Genomic DNA, 7,609 nt, shown 5'->3' on the forward strand with positions numbered 1-7,609 from the left:
TGATGGAAATTGAGGAAAAGGTAAGAGAAACTCTTTGATCGAAACAATTTGCGTGCGGAACGTCGAATATTGAAAAGGATGCGAATGGAATGTCAAATCTAATAAGGTGTACTTATTGAATGTCAAATATCAAAATTTATCGAAGATGAGGCCATGAAACATCGATTTTATTAGTGCTTGGTCTGAAATGTTAATTGGTGGCGATTGATTGGGGCGGCGGCGCTAGTCATGCGAGGACTGCGCAGAGCTGCTGAACGAAGCCGTCCAGCTCCTGGTGCTTGGTGGCACCGACGGCGTCCCTCCCTCTCCTCCGCAACGTCGGGGCAGGTCCCAGTCTTCCTCTCCTCCGGGGCGGCGCAGACGACGGCGCCGGCGCGGACCACCACCTCCTTCAGGGCGGCGCTGCGCGGCAGAGAGGAGTCGGCGCGCCCGTGTCCCCCGATTCCCCGTGCAGCGTGCGCTAAATCCCTTGCCTTCCGTTAGATCGCGTTTGGACGTCGGATACAGGACCGCCAGTTACGCCGTGACTTGCCGAAGGTAAGTCACTGAATCCGGCTCCCGGGCCGGGCCGCGGCGCGCCGCCCGCCCCCACACGACTGCCACGGGCGAGGGCACGGGGCGGGGGCCAATCCCCGGCCGCGCCGCGCGGCGCATCGCTCGAAGCGCACGCCGCATGATTCCACGCCCAGGGTCCAGCAGCTCGCCATGCAGCAGTGGCACGGGCGCCACCACGCCGCGTGCCGCCAACGCCCCCCACCCCGCAGGCCACGGGAACCGGCAGGGCGCCTGCGCAAGCAGCCGCGCGCATGCTGATCACAGCTCCCCTCGTCCCGGCGAGTCAGCGCGACCAGAGCGCCGGCCCTGCCGTGCCCGGCCGGCGCGGGACGCGCCGCGGCTGGTGTGTCGTGTTGGTGGGCACGAGTGAATGCGGAGCCGTGCCCGTGCAGATATGCAATGCAGCAAAGGCAGAGGTGCGGATCATACCATAACCTCGATCAATGGCTAGTTTATAATGAATCCTTGTTAATCGGTTTCCAATGCTACACGAAAAAATTTTATGTATACAGCTCCCGGACCGTACGGCTTCATTCCCTGCTCGCTAGCAGCTCCAGTGACCATGGCATCCTCGTCCGTCCACCTCCACGGCTCCACCTCCACCTCCACCTCCACCCAGGCGCTCAAGCCGAATGGGAAGTCCAGGACTTGCGGCGCGATGGGGCGGATGCCTTGGATGATCTGTCAGAGATCACCATGGAATTGCAACCTGGAATTCAGGGGACACACACACACAAACCGAGATTAGACAAGAAAGAAACCGGTGACTGCAGCAAACATCGTGTGTTGTGTATCGATGACAACGGCAGTGTTTTTTCAGCATTGTCATAGCTGCCAATCTAACGCTGGGCCTTTATGGTACAATGCGTATGCAAGAATTCTGAACGGCCGTTGCAGTCATGCAACAGTGCACCATGGACACGAAAGGGGCGACACTGGAAACGTCCTAGGCTAAATTTTAGTCCCTCACATCGAATATTTGGACACTAATGTGGAGTATTAAACCTAGACTAATTACAAAACTAATAACACAACCTTTAAATCGCGAGACGAATCTATTAAGCCTAATTAGTCCATGATTTGACAATGTGATGCTACAGTGACCATTCACTAATGATGGATTAATTAGGCTTATAGATTCATCTCGCGATTTAGCCTAGGGGTTCTGCAATTAGTTTTATAATTAGCTTATGTTTGGTCTTTCTAATTAGTATTCGAACATCCGATATGATATGAGAGGGCTAAAGTCTATCCACAGCGCGCGCACACACTAACGTCAAACGACATAGTAATGGAAACCGGAAACCATGCTATTTTCTCGACTGAAAAATGCAAACGAAACTTGAGGTTTCAAAAGGTGGTCAAACGTAATGTAGTGAAGCGAGCAGCAGCAGTGCAGGTGCAGTACCACTGGACTTGCCTTTGCTGCGATATGATTGCGAATATTGATTGCACGGCAAAGGACCAAGCAGGAAGGCCCATATATAGGACATGCAGATCGTGCAAAGGGAAAAGGCAAAGGCAATTGGTTGCCATCAAGGCCGAAATCGAATGGCCCACGCAAATCTTTGGCGTTCGGTCACTCATGCACACAATTGAATGGATTTAGGGACACTGTACATCAGGGAGAAATCAATGCGAGACCCGCATAGCGCAACAGTAGCGAGCAGTGCTCTACTCCTGCTCTCGTGTAATGTTCATCTCAGAAAAGAAAACTTGGGCAATGTTAGGATGCAGACACTCCGTTAACTAAAAAGAAGAAAAGATGCACAAACAGAGTTTATGGCCTGCAATTGCATAACCTCTGGATTTGAGATGAAATTAAGCGGTGAAACTCACAATCACTAGCATACTAAAACACTACAACTCAACTATTCCCGTTGTCAAACACAAACCACAAAAAGTGCTAGTAACAAAATAGGAGTACTGCACTACGAAACCACGAATCACCAAAAGGTTGCTGTCATGAATGCCTTTGCAGTCTACAGCAAAATCTACCTCCAAAACTGGAGTGATCAAATATGTTTATTCGGTAACTAATCAGAGGAGGTCAAATCGGCTAATGCACCATCGCTACACGAAGATATTTTACTCGCTTAGCATTTTTCTAAACAACAAAGGAGCTAGCTACTCTAGTCATGCACCTCCTAACTTGTGAATGTGTTGACGCAATGCAGGAAAGGTATCTGACTCTAGTGCATGCCACATTATCACAAAAAGATGCAATGGATTCCACTACAAATCTGCAATACTACATGCAACTGCAAACCTTTGCCGTTTTCTAAAGAATCTCACAAGCAACCTCACCTTTTCTCCCATTACGGATTACGCTACGACCAATAAGCGAATAGGAACAGCATAACGGAAGCAGCGCGAGCAAGGGGGAAGTAATGCAACGTTTGTGGACTGACCTGCTGCTCATCCTGCTCTCGCCGAGGCCATGGATGTCCGGGGGCAGCTCGGTGGCCTCGCCTCCAGCGGCCGCCTGCGCCGTTGCCATTGCCGTTTCTCCCTGTCGCGGCAGTAGCACTGGGCTTGCGAGCGAGGAGAAGCGGAGGACGGGAGGAGCGAGCAAGTTGGAAGCAGAGCACGGCAGAAGAAAATGTGTGCGCCTTCAAGAGGAGGAAGCAGAGAAAAGAGACGGACGGGGGGAGAGCGAGGAGGCTGTCCTGCGTTGTAGGGTAGCTTTGTGTACAAGGAGCCAAAGGAACGGAAGGGAGCAATGGCTGTCAGCTATTATTTCTGCATTTTTTCTCTCCGGCCCGCGTAGCGCGGTCGTCTCCTGCTCGTCGCTGCTGCCAGTGCCACAGCACACAGCTAGCAGCTGCAGCTCAGCTCAGCTCTGGTCTCTCTCTCCTTTGTCTGCGACTGCGAGTGTTGGACTACGCTGGATTGGAATTGGATGGACCGGCTGTCAGTCTTATCAAGTGACTGCACTGCTGCTAAGCACACTATTGTCAAGTTAACAAGATGGAAGAACCCCGCCGGGACCCACCCCACTACCCCAGCATGTGGACCACCTGCCAGAGATAAGAGAATTTTCGCTGTCCTGAGATTTCTCAGCTCAGGGTTTTTTTTTTTGCGTTGTTGATTGATTTGCGGCTCATAAGCATCCCATTCCATCAGTGAAATTTCTTAAAATTGCCTGCGTAGTCAACAGCTCACAAGCATGGCCACGACCGTTCCTGCCCGTTGGCCCACCCTGGGTCCATCTGAGGACCACATGTAAGCGAAAGAAGCTCCTCTTTCCGGTTTGCCTGTCTTTGAGGCAGGCATGCATGCACGGGGTCTGCCTGACTGTCTGCGCTGCCAGTGGTGGCTTTGGTTCTCTCCCTCCTCTCCGCTGTCTCTGCCTGGCCCGCCCCGCCTCCGCCTGGGCGCCTGCTGCCGGCAGCGGCTTTAATCGTTCGTGTCTCAAGAAACGGGAAAGTGTCGCGAATCCAGAGAGATAGTCAAAGATCTCGCCTGTTGCTTTCCTTTGAATTTCGGCAGCTCGGTCTCTGCGGCAGCCAGCACCCAGCAGCCAAACGGTGTTTGAATTGACACCTTGGGCTTGCGCCGCCGTCCTCAGGTCTCTCGTCCAGGTGACACTAGGGACGGCGAAGAACAGGGCTTGGTCGTCTCGCTCTTGAACCTTGATGACCTCCTCCAATCCTGTGCCTGATGCCAGTCTTGATGTAACGGTAATAGTAATCAAGTGACATGTCAACTTCCACGCAGCTGAACAGCACAAAAACATTTTATTCAGTTCAGACGGCACGATGACTTTGCAAGCTTAGGCCAAAAACCAATAGTTGGAGCATGTCCTTTCGTAAAGGGGATAGTTTAAGCATGGAGAGGAATACTTGGGTTTTCCTGTCACATTCGTCTTCAGTCCTCAGATCGATGTGCGGATGACGGCTCCTAAACTTGTACCATTATCGTAGGAGCGTGTGACTTTTCCAGCAACGAACATGATCTGTTTGTTCGAGCTGCAACTTTTAAGCTTTTCAAAAGAGAAGGCTACATCACACTTGAGTATTTTGAGGAGCTCCTGCACTTGATTTTTCAGCCAATCGATGAACGCCACGGCTCTGCTTCTCTCCCCCTCCGGCAATTGTGCCGACGAGACATTAGTGTTGGGTTTCGGGATTTGGGTTTAAGGGTCGGGGGTTCGGGTTAGCTGTGGCATCCGAACCTAGAAGGATGCTTGGGGAGGCTTGCCGGCTGGCGGTGGTGGCGGTCGAGACGGTGGGGGAGCGAAGGCGGAGGCGTCGAGCTTCAATCTTTCGGTCAGTAGCGGTCGGGGACGGTGAAGGAAGCGGCGTTGCACCCCTGGAGCCGGGCGGGCGGTCAGCGGCGAGGGGAACTCGGATGAACATGATGAAGATGACATCGGGAGGAGAAACACCGGAGAAGTTTTTTTGGCCACGGTGGAGGGTGGCGGCGAGGGTACCACCGGAGCCGGAAAGGGAGGCGGGGCGGCGGGGGCTCGCATCGCTCAGGCCTCGGGAAGAAACTCGTCAAACCTCCCGTGAACAGATAAGGCAAGTTAATGTCTGGCCTCCCGTAAAAAGATAAGGCGCAAGAGAGGGAGAAACGGCAAAAAAAATCAAGTGTCGTGACCCCTTGAAACACTCGAGTTAGACGTAGACAGCCCTTTCAAAAAACTGTTTACTGATTTTTTGATTCTGAAAAGCCAACACTAGTTTTTAGAAAATGTGTTTAGCTTTCTGAGCTTAAAAAGTTATAAAAAACTCATAAAACTAAGTTTTGCAGTTTTTCATATAAACTTAGTTTTTCTGGACTTCTAGATAAGAAATTCATTGTTTGTTTGAGCATTTTTTTTTGACGATCAATGGGGGGGAAGCACCCCACCTGATTCATTAAAGTTTTTCATCGGCCTTTTGGAGGCCAAACATCATACATGTGAGGTTCAGCATAAAACGAGGGGGGGGGGAGGAGCAGTAAAGCAAAGCACATTACAGGGGCATGTTACATTGAGCTAAAAACAGAACACCAGGCATCTGCTGTCGCTCGGTCGCTGGGCTTGAAGCGCTCCCTCCATAGACGGGCTTCCTCGCGGCAGGCCATCCAGAAACGTTGCTGCGAGGCAGGAGCTCGCTGGAAGATGACATCATTTTGGTGTTTCCACAGGCTCCAGCATAGAAGAATCAGAAAGGTGGAGTAGTGTTTTGTCAGCGCTATTGCCGGACGGGGTACAGTCCATAAGCTTTTAACGGAGGAGGCGCTAGTATTCATCCCCAAGGAGCTCCAGATGTTTGCCGCGAAGGAACACTGGAAGATGATATGGTCGCAGGTTTCCTCCAGGCCGCATAGCTCGCATGATGCTTCCGTCAGAATCTTCTTTTTCTGCAGATTGGCGTGACAGTGAATTCGTTCCTGCACTAACAGCCAAACGAAGAACTGTACCCTCGGCGGAGCTCGGTTCACCCAGACGAACTTGACGAATGGCGGGGCAGGTGATCCAGCAGTTTGCACTAGCTTGCCATAGACATCTCGCGCCCGGAGGTACGAAGTGTCTCTGGCCAGGGGGGATGACCGGAGGTCTGCTCCTTCCCGGAGCACAACCTGTTCCAACAGTGGCTCCAATTCAGAGAGCTCCTCAACGGCCCGACAGGACAAGCGCGGGGCGAGGTGTATCTGCAAGCCGTCAGCCAGCACTTGTTTGACAGAGAGCTGGGTGTTGGTGGCGTGGGAAAGGAGGAGGGGGAACAGGTCACACGGCCGTCCACCGGGCAGCCAGCGATCGAGCTAGAAACTTGTGGACGCTCCGTCTGAGACTACAGAGCAGGTGAGAGCCCGGTAGATCGGTAGTAAGGCATCCAAATCACGCCAGTGTGATCCCAGGACATCCCCTTGCAGATTGCTGATATTCACATGCTCACGCACCCATAGAGCCCAGGAGGAGCCGGCAGGGTGATGCAACCTGTGAATATGTTTGAGTAGAGGCTCCTGTTTTGTAGGGGGAGATTTTTGAGACCGAGTCCCCCTTGCTCCTTCGGTTGACATGCTGTTTCCCAGGCGACAAGGCACTGGGCACTGCTGACCTTGATGGACATGGTGATGACTCATGGTTATAAGCGGTGGCTAATTCGTTGCCAGATTTTTTTAAAAAAAACAAATACGTTATACAAATGAATGGAGTGCTAGCCAGTGAACATGTTTAGGCTCCAGTCCTCGGAAAGTTACCTGCAAATATATTGCAACAATGCTGGACGCCGTCGTGAACCGGCGCCCATAGAGGCGCACGCGGTGAAGCGCGCATGAGACGGCACAGCTGCATCCTGCAACACAAAGCATATCTGCATACGCTATGTGCGAGTTGTCACTTGTCACACTGTGTGCACATAAATTTAACGGCAGCATTTCCGGAGCGAAAATGGTTGCAACTGAATAATCCTGTCTGATCCAAATAAATGGTCGAAATCGAAGCTAATCGTGGTCGGTTATGAACACGGGAAACATTCACGAGTTCCTGACTGCCCGGCAAATTAAACTAGGAGTTCGAGTATATATATGCACGCTGTCACGAAAGACGAAACTGACTAGGAGCAGTAGCTGATCTTATTACAAGGATACCACTTGCAACACCACTACCGTAACAGTACGTTACAAACCTAACGCTAAGGAAGCTCCTGCCACGCGCGTCGCACGTGCCTACCTCCTGCGCACCGCCAGCGTGCCAGCAACGTGTCATCAGTTCATCCTGTTCATTAAAAAAAACGTGTCATCAGTTCATGCGTCAACCACGTACCGGACGAGGGCGTCCAGGAACGCGCGAAGCGCGCCGAGCACGCCCGCGGCCGGACCCGAGCGGCGGTAGTGAAGCGGCGGGTTCCCCGGCGACGGCGGTGCGAGCTACTGCCTGTTGGAATATACTCCGAATTTTTAAAGGTTTCTGTATACACCAACCATTAGACATCTAATTTGGGATGCATTTTGTGGTAGCATGCTTGCATGCATGTTTATATGTTGCATGCATGAGTTTTTTCAGCCATTTATTGTTTGAATTGACTACATGCTCCGGCCTATATAAACCAATTGAATGTCA

At 51.9% G+C, this 7,609-nt stretch overlaps 1 long non-coding RNA gene across 1 annotated transcript; it reads right to left on the bottom strand.

Moving 5' to 3' along the window:
- Positions 1-981: 981 nt before the first annotated feature.
- Positions 982-3,536, bottom strand: LOC117847542 (uncharacterized). Its single transcript, XR_004638661.2, has 2 exons — positions 2,967-3,536; positions 982-1,264 (listed from the first exon to the last, which is right to left on the bottom strand). It is a non-coding gene; the product is annotated as an uncharacterized lncRNA (long non-coding RNA).
- Between the last annotated feature and the right edge of the window lie 4,073 nt (positions 3,537-7,609).

The sequence above is a fragment of the Setaria viridis genome, chromosome 3, assembly GCF_005286985.2.
Source record: "Setaria viridis chromosome 3, Setaria_viridis_v4.0, whole genome shotgun sequence".
Classification (NCBI taxonomy): domain Eukaryota; kingdom Viridiplantae; phylum Streptophyta; class Magnoliopsida; order Poales; family Poaceae; genus Setaria; species Setaria viridis.